Here is a 14,273-nt window from a genome sequence, read left to right as displayed (position 1 = left end):
TTCCACACTCTCCTCCAACTCCTGCTGCTCTTCCCCACTTCATCCTCCAGCTACAGAATCAGCTTCATTGGGATTCTTCTCTGCGGGTGGCCCCGGGGTTCTCCTTGGGCACTTCCTGCCACAGAAGAGAGGGCAAAACTGCCTCTGCCTCCAGGAAATGGGGGGAAACGTCAGTGTCAGCCTGGCAGGATAGCCTCTGTCCTAAGCCCCGCTAATACCCAGCATTCCGAGTGCCATAAAGATGAAGGAGCCCACGGCCCTGCTCAGGAGCCCCTGCACATAAACACCCCCAATGGTACAGCTCCCTGTGCCATTGCTAAGGAGGCCCATTTACTTCCTACTTTGTTTTGAATTTTCATCTCAGGAGAAGTTTGCAATCACTAACAGCAGGAACTTTCCAGAAGTTGCAGAATAAAACCAGTGTATTCTCAGCCTTGCCACTTACTCTCAAACGGAGCACCCAGAAGCCGCCGCCTACCAGTGAGTGGAGGAGGCAGGAGGCTGAAGGCGTCAGTGGAGTCTGGGTGGGACAAGGCCAGGAAAGATCTCCTTGCGCAGCCCCCACTTCTGGGTGAGCTTGGCCTGCACCCCAGCCAGCCTCCATCCTGGCCCTGTCTGTGAAAATAAGGAGACCAGCCCACGCTCAGCTATTCACAGAGAATTAGCTATCTCAACACAAAACATCTCTCCTGGACAGGAAGTTTTTCTTTAAATATACACTAAACCGCACCCATTGCAGAATCAGCCATCGTCTTTGGTCAGGCCTCAGGGGAGGAAAGATGGAGGAAGGTAGCTCTCTCTGTGCTCCCTTAAGGAGCCAACGCCACAGCACTAGGATTGCCAAATCTGCTCCACAGCCTCCACTGCTGCTCTTCTGCATGCTGTAGACCCATTCATTTGCAGAGAGCAGCTCTGTGATCTGCGTGGAAGTCCTAGGACTATGTGTTTCAGTATCACCTTGTTCCTTCGATGATCTCTAGGGATGGCCTACTACGTCTACTGCAGGAAACACAACATCTTTTAGAAAAATTTACTCCAGAGAGGATAAACAAATTCACCTGAGGTGACACAGTTGACAGGTGACAGAATAGGGCCAGGACTCGAACTCAGGTCTGTGCTTTCTCCTCTATGTCACACTCCACCTGAGAAGGCTGGATGCTGGACCCTGAGTGGGCAGAGGAAAGTGGCTAAGGAGAAACATGCAGAGCTTCCCTCTGGTTCTTGCAGTCACGCTCCAGCTGTCACTCGACCTGGCTGCCTTCTTGACAGGCCACTTCACACCTGGGACTCATCTTCCTACAGCCCAGGCACAGGATTCCCTGCAGCCAAGCAAGGCAAAGGGGGAGCCAGAATCACTGCTTCCTTCTCCTCCACCAGAGGATAGCTTTTAGCGTTCCACCTGGAATTATAGATTGATGAGGACTATCAATGTCAGAGGGGTTTAAATCAAGGCAGACTCCTGGGAAGAAGGGAGATCATGGCCAGTTTTACAAAAAAGTGAAATTCTTTGTGCAGAAAGGAGAGAGAAGAAAGCTCCAGAGCTAAGAAGGTACGGATCAAAGGTTGGAGAAGTGGGCCCACTGCCATGGGGAGGGGGATGGGCATCAGGAAGGACACGCACTATATGGGGTTCCTGACCATCTGCAGCTGTCCCATCCAGAGCTCAGAATCCCCAATCCCCGATCCCCCATCCCCGAGGGGGCTGCAGCAGCCCTCCTCCTGCGGTCTGCTCCACATTCCTCACATTCTTTATGCACAATTAAGGAGAAATAATCAGGGGAGCAAGCAAGGCCGCAGCAGGGCGGCCATGCCCTAAGCTGGCGGCATCATATGTGTGGAAACAAGACCCCTTGGTCAAGCCAGACCAGACCTCGGACCAAGGCGCCTGGGGGGATGAGGAAAGCAAGCAGTGAGGACAGGGGTGTCTCTCTGTGCTCCACAAAGACAAAAGAGTGTGAAGAAAGCAGGGATCAGGAAAGAAAAGGAGTTGAGAAGGCAAGGTCAGAGCAGAGGCCAGGTGTGCCTGGCCTCTGACAGAAGTTCTCAGTCATCAATTTCCTAAGTACATTATTGCTTCGCTGCGATCACAGCATTGTGTCACCATCCACCACTATCATCAAACGCCCTTTGATGCTGAGAGCTTTCTCACCTTCATCAGTTAGTGGCATGTGTTAATTAAGTGTGTCAGTAGAATAGTACCTCTCTGTGGTCTTCAAAATATACCATCCATAGTTTGCAGGGAAATGCCATTCTTGAACTCAGTGGAACATGCATATCATTTCTTCCTCTGGGACCCAACAGGCCTGGTCAGACAAGCCAAGTCTCACTCCCTCCAACCTCTATCCAAGGGCTGCCTCCACCCCTGACCCCCATCCTTCACCTTTACGCAAACCTTCCCTGACATCCCCAGCAGACCCAGAGTCTCCTCCATGCTCCCCCTTTACTGAGCATGTTCTGTGTGCCAGGCACTGTGTTAGCACTTGATAGATGACCTCATTTAATCCTTTTAACATCTTTAGAGGTCATTATTATTATTATCCCCAATTTATCCATGAGGAAGTTGAGGCTTTGAAAAAGATTAAGTAACTGTCCAAAGGGACCCAGCTAGTAAATCAAAGAGGGGGAATTTGAATACAGGATCATAAAATGCCAAAACCTATGCTCTTAGTCTAACAATGAGATGTTTGAGGACAGGGTCTATATTTAGCCTTACTTACCACTATATGGCAAAGACTGTGCTCAATAGAAGATAGATGGATGGATGGATGGATGGATGGATGGATGGATGGACGTACGTTGTGCGCTTTACGGAATTTCAGCAGTGGAACTAGGCCAAAAAGCTCTCTTCCTACCTCCTAGGCCAATAGATCACATTTGTGAGATGATTTGTTAGAACAAAGACCCATTCTATGCTCTTTATTGGGTCTACGGTGAGGACACACTCTGTGGCCACTTTGGAGCTTCCGTCTATAACCATATCCGCACTGTGGGGTCTCCCGTGGTCAGAGGTAGGGGCCAGTTTATAATCAGGAAGGGAATCAGTCTGGGCCTAGTGTAGAGGGGGTCTGTATGTCAAAGGAAGAAAACACCTCTCTGCCATGCTGACTTGCAGCTGAACCGAGAAAAGACAGTTCCTCTCAAGCCAGAGTGCCTTGTTCCTGTGAATTTAGAGGTGGAGAGATGATACGTGTGACAGTAACTGGTGTGTGGGACAGCACAGGCTGGAGTGCCCTGGGAACAGGGGTGAGGGGCTGTGCCCAACAAGGGAGCACCGTGTCCTCTTCCCGAGTCATGGCGTGGCACGTGTGTGTGCTGTATGTGGTGGGGCAACAGGGGCTGGGTAGGGTGTGGGAGAGACAAGCACACACCTGTAATAACATTGGCTTCAGACGCTAGGAGAGAAGAAATTCCCCCAACTGTTTTATCAGAGCCGAAGTTACCAAATTACGTTGTTGTTTTAAATTTGAGCTTCTCGGCCTGCAAACTGCAAACTCAGGGGGTGGGGGTGGGGTGGGGGATCTCAGGTTCATGAGCTGAATGCTTGGCTGGGCCTGGAGCTCCTCCACTTCCCGACCCAACCCAAGCTCCCAGAGATCCCAGGCCCAAGGAACAAAAGTCTTCTCTCTCGGGGCTTTGAAGTAGAAACACTAACTGCTCCCTTTAATTAGAAAGAAACCCCCTATTGTTCCTGCTTTTATTACTGATGGATGAAGACATGGGGAGGGGGGATTCTGCAGAACAGGGGGGTGGGGGAGGAGTGGAGGGGACACGGAATCTCTATTTAGATTAGAGAATCTCTACACTCAGTCTCCATGCACCGAACCAGACTTCTTTGTCCACCCAATCAACCAAGATTTACAGGGCATCAGCCTTTGATTAGATGTCATAGGAAAGAGTGAAGACAGGGTCCCAGCCCCCAAAGAGTTTATAATCTAGGTTAGGGAGGCAGGGCAGGGGGACAAGAAATGAAAGGTAATTGATACTAAATCAGTACTGCCAACATAAGCAAGAAAATTTTGGAGCAGGGAGATAGTCTCGTAAGACAAACTCCTAAGAAGATTCTGAGGGTAGTATCTACAGGCTTGAACTGAATGCTGCAGACTGGAGAGAATTGACAGAGAGTACAGAGAGGGTATTCCCGCTCAGAGTAGGTTAATGGCCTGGTCAAAGGCACAGAAGTCGGAATGGGCACAGCTTCCTTGGAGGACAGTAAGGAAGCTGGCCTGGTTCTAGAGGAGGGTGTGTGTGTGTGTGTGTGTGTGTGTCTCGGGGGGTGGGGGGACGGGGATGACTGCAGGGAATCAGGTTGCATTGAGCAGATGTAACAGGAGAGTGGAAGAGTTTGAAAACACATAGGGGAGAATGGCCTTGATGAGACAAGTGGGAAACCATTGGGCTTTCCTGAGCAGGGGAGTGACCTGATAATAGGTGGCCCTTGGGGAGATTAATCTGGCAGTCTTATGCAGGAAGGCATGGAGGGGAGGAAGAGTGAAGGTGGGGAGACCAGTTGGGGAGCTCCTGAGGAAACTCAGGTAATGATGGCTAAAACTAAAGTGGTGGCAGAGGGGCCGGGAAAGAAAAAGTGAGTCTAGGGTGGATTTCAAAGGAAGAAATAAGATGTGTTGACAGAATAGATATAAGGGGATAAAGGAGTGGGAACACATCTCCAGTCTGGGAGACTAGGAGGGTGATGGAGGAAGAGAGTAGAAGCCCCCCCAAGGGAAGTGAGGGACCAGAAGAGTTAATAAACAAAGCCTCCCAAGGCTTTATGCTCCTTTCCAGAGCCCAAAGATGTCTTGAACCAGGTACTCAAAGAATAGCAACTCCAGGGCGGGAAAGCTCTATTCCTCCAGACTGGGAACACCATTATGAAAACAATGACTTCTGTACAATCTTTTTTTCATGCACATCAAAGTGATTCACACCTGTGCCTCATTTGATCCCCAAAACAACCACAGGAGGTATCATTATCCCCATTTTACAGATGAAAAAAACGGAGGCCTGGAAAGACTAAACTTCTCCTACGTCACATAAGTAGTTAAGGGCAGAGCTGGGAGCAGAAGCCTTCTGACTTTCAGCTCAGAATCCCTTCCAATACCTGTTGGCAGCCCAGGGGAAGAGAAGGGCCTGGCGCTATGTGCCCTGAGTCACTGGGGACCAGGAGTCTGGGGCTTAGGGAGAGGGTCCACCCTGGACTTCAACCGCACCTCCAGCCTGCTCCTCACACTCACATAGGGCGTAAGTCGGGAGCCCAAGGTTGGAAACGCCAAGTCTAATCAGACCTCACAAGCCCACAGATGGTTTGAATCAATGTGCTACCTTGATAGGAATAATGAGGAGTCCTGAAGACAGTCTTATGCCAGTTCCATCCGTCTGGACAGAGAACAACATCTTCCACAAAATTTCCCCAACCAGGGTTCCATCACCCTCCAAGATGTTCAAATCCTTTATGAGGAAGACCCCTGGTCCCACATCACAGCTGCTCCCCAGCCCCCACCAGCAGAACCACCCACAGGTTTTCCAAAAACTGGCCTTGTGTTCTGATTTGACACACTTGGACTTCTTAGGTCTTTCAGGTGGTTGAAAATGGTTCCTAGGGAGAAATGAGTGACAATAGGTCACAAGGCCAGGGCAGGGGTTGTGAGGCAATATGGGGAGTGAGTGGGCCTGCATCCAGACAAACGCAGAACCAGACCAGTGCCCCTCCCCTACTTCCTGGCAGAATATTTCCAATGTTCATTGTTTCATTCATTCAACATAAATGTCATCAAGACACTTCCTTTGACGGGACACCTGACCTAGGGCACCCAAATCTCATGAAGCCTGGGGCTAATCCATCTATGAGGTCCTGGAGCCCCAGGAACAGAACCAGACCTATGGTTTAGTAAAACCTCGCCTCTTGCTGGTAGAGTCTGTTGGAGCCAGGCCCCCAAAATGGCAGCAGTGGCCCTTCCCCAGAAAAAGCTCAGGTTTGGGATTTCAACTGCCTTTTCCCCCACTGAGGGTGGCCTGTGGGCAGGGACCTGCTTTAATAAAAATTTGGCCTGCCCACCCCCTTGCCTAGCAAAGCTTAATTTGAAGCTTAAAAAACAATGAAGTTAATTTTTAAAAACCTTTCATTGAGTTCCATGAGACCCCTATTAATTTTATTGTTTCAATAAAGCATTTATTTAATTGTCTCCAGAAGGGCCCTGTTAAATGCACAGATGTTACCTGAGTCAGAAGGGAGGGAGCTGGGAGCCTTTTTTTCACCCTCTCCCTTTAGCACATTAGCAGGATTCTGTTATTGGATTAACTGATTGTCACCTTGAAAGTCACAAAATAGAGTTTTGAGGGAACGAGACACAAGGCAGGTAAATTGTGGGGAGAAGTTCAGGTCACAGTTGCAGGAAGTAGGAAACCAGGCTCACGATAAAGAGGTTGGGTTTGGTTGAGACAAAGAAAAGGATGTTTTTCTGCTGATGAGGAGACGTTGATTATTTAGCCTCTGACACAAACCTGATATTTCTGAAAAATGTCAGAGGACAAGTGCATTACTAGATGCATGGTGTCCAAACCCTAGGAGGGGAAGGGTTCAGCCTGAGTTGGCAGAAGATCTCTGGAATGTCACGTGGAGTCCTCCCACAATTATTTACTGACTAGCTACTCTATGCTGCCACTACTTGGAGCGGTGAGCATACAGCAGTGAACAAAGCAAAACCCTGCTCTCATCGTGCTTATATTCTAATGAGGGGAGACTGACAACAAAAAAAGCAAAAATATAATTGATATATCAAGATAATTTCAGACAATGATACGTGTTCTGAGGACAAAACAGTAATGTGGTGGAAAGTGGTCAGAAGACGCTGTCTGATGGGATGATATTTGAGCCAAGACTTGAATATACAGAGAAGGAGCTGACTACGGAGCCTTCCAGGTGGAGGGAACGGCAAGTGCAAAGATCCTGGGGCCCTATTTTGAGAGGAGCATTATCAAATGAGTAAGTAATCAGAGGAGCTGAACTGGGGAGAGGCCCAGGAAACCCTCTTACATCAAGAATATTTCAAGAACTACCTTAGGATAGAGACTGCATCATTCATCTTTGAGTCCCTAGTTATTTGCTTCGTGTTTAGCACAGAGTTGGTGACCAATAAATGTAGGATTAAAAGGGGAGAGAGAAATGAGAGAAAGAAGAAGATCGAACACTTAGAGAGAATGTCATTTAGTCAGATTATTTTTTTTATTTAATAACCAATTATTAAAACAGAAAGAGAGTGGGGAGGAAAGCTCAGTCTATATACTAGTTCATTTGTTACCAAGCTAAGGGGGTGGGGGTGTTGGGGGGAAGAAGGCATGAGAGATACCCATCTGGATCCCTCTAGAAAGGCAACATTTAATTGTACAAATAGTAATCACTCCTAAAATTAGGCTCTGATCTAGAGCTTACAAAATGCTTTTGCCTACATTACCTGTTTCTAACAGCCTTGTGAAATCACAAATAGCAATATTAGTCAATATTTAATTAATTGCCTATAGTTCTTGGCAGTGTGCTAAGAATATTGGGAGCGGAAATCAAACAAGGCCCTGCTTTCATGGAATATCTAGTCTAGAAGAGGCAGACTTCGATCCAGGGACACAATGAGAAAAATTACAACCACGGTGAGTGTTACCATGGATAGGTACCTACGGCTCCAAGAACCCATTCTGGGGGGATCACAGAAGGCATCCTCGAGGAGGTGTCTTAGGAGCTGCGCTCTAAAGTGGAATGGAGTAAGCAGGCAAAGAGGGAAGACAAGAGTGTTCCAAGCAGAGGAACAGGAAATGGGGGTGGAGGGAGAGTAAGGTGCAAATGAGGCACAAGGGAAGGTGAGTGAGTCTAGAGCAGAGATAGGGAGGCTACTTAAGGGGGAAGTGCAAGAGATGGACAAGGCGGAGAAGTGTGGGCAGACAGTATGTGGGACCTCAGAGAACATGGAAGAAGGTTTGTCTTTGGCCTGCTGGAAACCAGAAGCCAATGAAGGTTTTAAGTTATCTTCAAATACTTGAAGAGTGTCCGGAGGAAGACGGCGTAGATTTTACGATCAACTCATCTCTTGGCTACCTGTAAGAAAGCGAGCTTGTCCATCAGGGGGCTGCAGGGTGGGGATGAGTGGGCTATTTGAATGTCAGGGAGGAGTCGTACTTTAGTCAGGAGATTGGGCAGTATCGATGGCTCCACATTTTTCACCATCAAGGTCCATTTTATTCCTCCTGCTGTCCCACAAACACTAGCTTTTTTAAAGAGTCTGCCTACCAGGGTACATTTACATAACACAATTCCGCCCCCCCCCCCCATTTTTATTACTAAACAACCAGTCATTCATGAACACAAGAGATCCAGCTACAAGCAAAGAAAGTCTGTTTCCCTTGACTGGGCAAACTTATCATGAAATACGTATCATTTCCGATAGGCTTTCTAAAATATCGACAAGAGCTCCACCGCTCCCCAGTACATTCACAGACTCCTGGGGATCTTTGGGCTTCAGCCTGGGAACTACTACTCTACGGACAGACCCAAGGTCTCTTCCAACCAGGGGACTCTCTGAATCATGAGGTACAGTCTCAGTGCACTCAGGCATTTGAGGAAAGAGCAATGGATGTGAACTCAAGCAGTCAGGGAAGGCTTTCTGGGGTGGGGTGGGGGGGGGGAGAAACAAAACAAAAGTCTTGAGAACGGCCTTGAAGGATGGGCAAGCTTTGGACAGGTGGAGAAAGGGTGTCCTCAGGCGGGAGTAGCAGAGCCTGCTGTAAGATTGGTGAAGCAGCCCGCCAGGCTGCCACACTGAGTCAGGAAGTCCTGGTGGATACAGACTAGGAGGGGGAGGTTGCTCCTGACTTTAAATGCCAAGCTAAATTATCCTCCAAATGACAGGGAATCGTTACAGAGTTTAGAACAGAAAAAACGATGTGTCGGAAGCGGTGTTCCTGGCAGATGAATCTGGTGCCCATACATGCTTTGAGGTGGGAGAAGAACCACGTGGGGACCCAATCGACAGACCAGTTGTGAGAGAAAGAGCCTGGCCTGGGGAGGACGACAATGAGGAAATAAAGGAGCAAATCAAAGGGACATTTTTTTTAAAAGAGCACAGGACTTGAATGTGAATTTGGAAGCATCAAAGAGATTTTGAGGTGTCTTGGAGCCTGCTGGTACAGAAATGAGATAGTCATCAAGGGAAGCTCCTGGGGGGAAGGAGAGGATGAATCCATGGGGCATCTCAGGGCGTCTTTACACAGTAAATCCTTCCTAGTGGTTACCTCTGCAGGTGGGGTTGGAGGGGCAGGCAAGGTGGCTTTTACATCTTCTGATATATAATCTTTTAATGGAGGGATTTTGTGTAATTTTTACTTCCTATTTTGTACTTTTTGGAATTTTTCAAATAATTATTTTAATTCCATGCAGGCTCACAGAGTCTCGTTAACCCTTTGTACACCGTCACTGCTGATTCATTCCCTCTCCGCGACAGTGAAGGGGAAAGTGGGAATGATTTACAGAGTCTGCCAGGGTCTCTGAAAAACACTTCATCGGGGTTTAGTGTCAGCTCCCGAGTCTGTTGGGTTCTCTGTAGTGATGGTGAGGGTTTCCTCAATGTCCCTCTTTCTGTGTCTCCCTCCTTTTCTCCTCACTATCCCCTGCTCCTACAGGGCCTGCCTGGGTAGCTCAAAGGCTCAGACATCACCAGCCCCCCATCTCTGAAGCCAGACTGCAGTGCTGGGCTTGGAAAGACTGACCTTGGGATTTTTATAGCTGAAATCAGCCCCAGCCCAGTTCAGCTCATGAGCTAAGCTACAGGCGGCAGGATAGATGATGGGAGAGTATGAGCTCTGCTGTCAGACACATCTGTGTCCAAATCCAGCTCTGCCACAAGTTACCTAACCTCTCTATGTCATTTTCTCATCTTGAAAATTGGAGATAATAATAGTATTTATCTGCTAAAAGTATTAAGTGGATTAAATGATGATGAAAGGCATTTAATAAGTGTGCTCTATCATTAATGTTAATAAGAACAATAAAATAATAAATCTTTATAACCAAACTTTGTTGCTTAGAGGCAAAAATAACCTTAATGCACTTCCATCTTGATTTCCACTGGTGGCATTTCTTAGCATCTCTGCCTCTCCCTTTGACTGGTTGCTTTCCCCTCCCCCAACCCCCTCAAACCAACAAAGAGCTGAGAGAAGAGCTGAATCAGGGCCTGAATTGCTGCTTTCTGATTCATGGTGGTCTACTCTGCCACTTATGTTTTGTGTGGCATTTGACAGATTCCTTAATCTCATGAGCCTCAATTCCCTCGTCTATAAAGCGGATGTAATAATACTGAGCTCACAGTCTGTGTCAAGAGGTTAGACAGTTCCTGGCACACAGTAGACTTTCAGTACATAGCAGTTCTCCACTGGGGTTCCAGGTACAGATCAGCTCTTTCTTACCTGCCCTCCAACCCCCAGACCTTCCTTAATCTCCTTTGTATCAGTCCCTGATGGTTTCAGGTGAATCTTCCCATTACGTCATAAGCTCCTGAGGGCAGAGGCAGGGCCAAGGCCTCATTAACCATAAGGCGTATTCTTCCTCCTGGGTCTAGGTCCAGGCCAGCCTCCTGGGACACCTGGGGAAGAAGGAGAGAAATGTCAGCCCAGCAGAGGTCCAGAACCAGATGCACAAACTCAACAGCCCTTCTTCCTTCCTCTCTTCTCACCGTTTTCCAAATCAGAGGCCTCAGGCTGCTCAGAAAGAACTGATTCTTCCTATTTGACCATGGCCTAGCAGACAAGTTGCCCCACTGGCTCAGAGAAGATGTGATATGTTAGATTCCATCGCTTGGCCCCTATGCTCCCCTTTCCCATCCCTGTCTCATACAAAGGCCTCTGGACAAAGGCAAAAGCCTCCCCTCCACTACCCCCTGCACCAAAGACCATCCATCACCCATTGATCCAATGGCCAACTCTCCGTTCCTCTATCTGCCTGGGGGAACAGAGGCCCTGGGGTGCAGCCCTCACTGTTCTTCCCCCCTAAAGGATCTTCAGGACTGAGGCTCAATTCTGGGGTAGGTCCAATGCCGGGTGATAGCTCTAAACAGTCAACTCTCAGTCTTCTCTGTCCCACCCACCCCCCAGTTCCTCCAATCAAAGCGAACAGTGAAGGGGACAGGACACACATCTCAGACAGCCAGGAAAGGGAAAGAAAGAGAAGCTGTCATAGAGCATCTCTCTGGGTTGGTAGGTGATGTTGAGCAAGAGGGAGGAGGGAGAAAGAAGAGCCCGAGGCCCAGGGAGGGAGATTGAGAGGGACTCGCTAGACCACGGGCCTGGAGGCCCAGACAGGCAGAGAAACCAGCCCAGGCAGTGAGAGCTCTGGGAGCCCACAGAGCCTTTTGGTTTCTGGAGTCCTGGAGGGCCTCACCCTCTGCCAGGGTCGTGGAACCAGAATGGCTCATGTTCCATCTTGAGACCCATGGAAGAACTAAGCTCTTTTCCAGAAACAAGTAGAAAGAGTCCGCCTGAGCCAGGGGTTTCCGCTCTGTCTTTGTCTGACTACCCTTCCCAAGATCCAGGGGGTTTTGTCTGTCTCCATGTTTCTGCGTCTTTGTCTACCTGTCTCCTCTCTCTTTCACTCTCTGCACCTCATCTCTGTCTCAGATAATTTCTTGGGGTCTCTGCCTTGGGGCTTCCACTCTCCAGTGTGTAGGAAACCTGACCTTCATCATCTGTTTTTTATATTTTGGAAACGTCCGCTTCACTTCCTACCTGAGGGAAGTGGGGGTGGGGGAGAAGGCTGCCTGGCTCCAACCCTTTCCCTCCCCCCTCATTTTCTGAATCCGTTCCCTCCTTCAGCTCCTTGCCCCAGGGAACTTGGAGCTGAGCCCTTCCCTGCTCTGGGTCACTGTGGCATCAGTAATCAGGCCCTGATTCATGATCTTCCCTCCACAGCTCACCGCAGGGTGAGGGAGGCAGCAAGGCCTCCTCTGATCCTCTGCTGGTTTGCGGATTTGGGAAAAAGTGAAAATTCCAGGCAGAGAAAGAGCCCAGGAGGCTGAGAGATTTCACCAGTGGAAACCAAAATAGAAAGTAGTTAAAGTCATTTCTGCCTCTAGGCAGGGTTACAGCCAACCAGGTTGCCTAACATGTTGTCACAGATGTTTATTTGTTTAATATTATTATTAATGTTAGCAATAGATTACACATACTGAGGGCTTATCCTGTGCCAATGTCTTTGCATTTCAACCACTCAACAACTTTACATAGTAGGTACTATTATTATCTCCCATTTTCTTAATACTACATAGAGAGGTGAACTGATTTGCCCAAAGTAACTCAGCTAATGAGATCTGAACCCAGGTTTCTCCAACTCCGAGTCCTGAGCTCTTTACATCAAGGTTTCCAAGACCTGAGACATGTATTTTGTTATTTCCTTTTAAATGAAATACATCCACAGAACTCAGAACAAACCTTCAAGATCCCAGGGACCATGTATCCCCAGTTGGAAAATCATGATCTGTAACTCACTGCTTTCTGGGAGACCTTGAAGAACCAGCTAGCAAAGATTATGTGGAAAGGCTGGAAGAGGGCATTTCAAGAAGGAAGAACTGGGAGGGCACAGTGAAAAAAAATGCAAATGGTGGCTGTAAGTCGGGAGACAGTGCAGGCATGAGGCTGGGGGAGTCTGGTTCTGTGCAGGGAAATAAAAAGAAGGTTAACTGAGCTAGGTAGAGGGCTGGGGCCAGCTCAGAGGTCTGAAAGCTCAGTTCAGTTTATGCTCCCGGTTATTGAGCAGCAGACTACTACAGTCGGCACTCCATATCTGCGGGTTCCATTATCCCCAGATTCAACCAACCATGGATGGAAAATATTTGGGGAAAAAAATATTATATTGTTGCTTACATGTACTATGTAGTTAGGCCTACGATAGTTGTATATACTGAATATGTAGACTTTTTTTTCTCATCATTATTCCCTAAACAATACAGTATAACAACTATTTACATAGCATTTACATGATATTAGGTATTATAATCAATCTAAAGATGATTTAAAGTATATGGGAGGATGTGCATAGATTATATACAAATACTACTCCATTTTATATAAAGGACTTGGACATCTGTGGATTTCGGTACCCACAGGGGCTCCTAGAACCAATCCCCTGTGGATACCACAGGAGGACTGCTCTCCAAAAGAGGTGCTTGAGACTTGGGCTGGAAGGAAAAGGTAGACAATTAAGAGGACTGCTGAGAGGTTGGTATCACAATCCTGGCATCTTAGGACAATCTGACAAAACACGCAGAATGAAGTTATCTAAGACACTGCCAAAGAAATTTGGCATTTTGGCGTCTGGGCCATCTGCTTCCTTCCCAAGGATTGCTATCCAAGTTAGTGTTTGGGTGGGGTTGGGGTGTGGTAGGCAGAAGGAGGAGCAGGAAAATACGGTGTGTCTCCAACACTGAGCCTTCACACTAGCAGAAACTCTGGTCTAAGAGTACTCAGCACTCTGAGCTGCACACTAGCCTGAGGACTGGTCTGGGAGGTCCAGGCTACTGGCCCTGCCAGTTCTTTGGGGGAGAGTAGGTGGGCAGATTGTAGACCTGGAACCTGAAGCAGCAGTTTTGTGTCTTTTTCAATTCTTTGAAAGGATCATTCCTCTCCCTGGGTGGCAAAAAAAAAAGAAAGAAAGAAAGAAAGAAAAAAAGCAAACATGCAAAATTTGGTTAAGAACTCAAGTACTGCCAGTTCAGAAACTCTAATCTGTTCAAAAAGTGCAATCCCTTTTTTTCAGAGGCCAAAAACCTATTTCCATCAAAGATTGTATATCTCTTTGTGTCTGGGAGCTGGTGAGGGAGACAGAGTGAGTGTGAGAAGGAGAGAGTTGAAATGTCTTTGTTCCTGTGTGTGTGAGGCTGTGCTCAGTAGGCTTATGTGTACGCATTGTACGTACATTTGTGCCTGTTTCTCAGGCCTCTGTGTGCATTGAACTTTCAAACCATAACAGAAACACTAAAGCTTGGCAAAGATATCACAGGAATAATTATCTAATTTTGGAACATGTTATTATAATACCTACATGATGTGTAACGAACTTAACAATGTTCACGTTATATTCACCAACTCTGAGTTATAGACCCGCAATGCCAAGTCCTACCTCAGAGGCTTCTCCAAGACCTGAGAGCAAAGCAGGCCCCAGAGAAAGCTCTTTAAGGGATATCCCCCCACACAATGGCTTCTTCATGGATCAAGTTTGGCTGGAAGGGGGCAGAGCCTATCCTGGG

Source organism: Rhinolophus hipposideros (genome assembly GCF_964194185.1).
Source record: "Rhinolophus hipposideros genome assembly, chromosome: 12".
Taxonomy (NCBI): Eukaryota; Metazoa; Chordata; class Mammalia; order Chiroptera; family Rhinolophidae; genus Rhinolophus; species Rhinolophus hipposideros.
Note: the sequence above shows the minus strand (reverse complement) of the source record.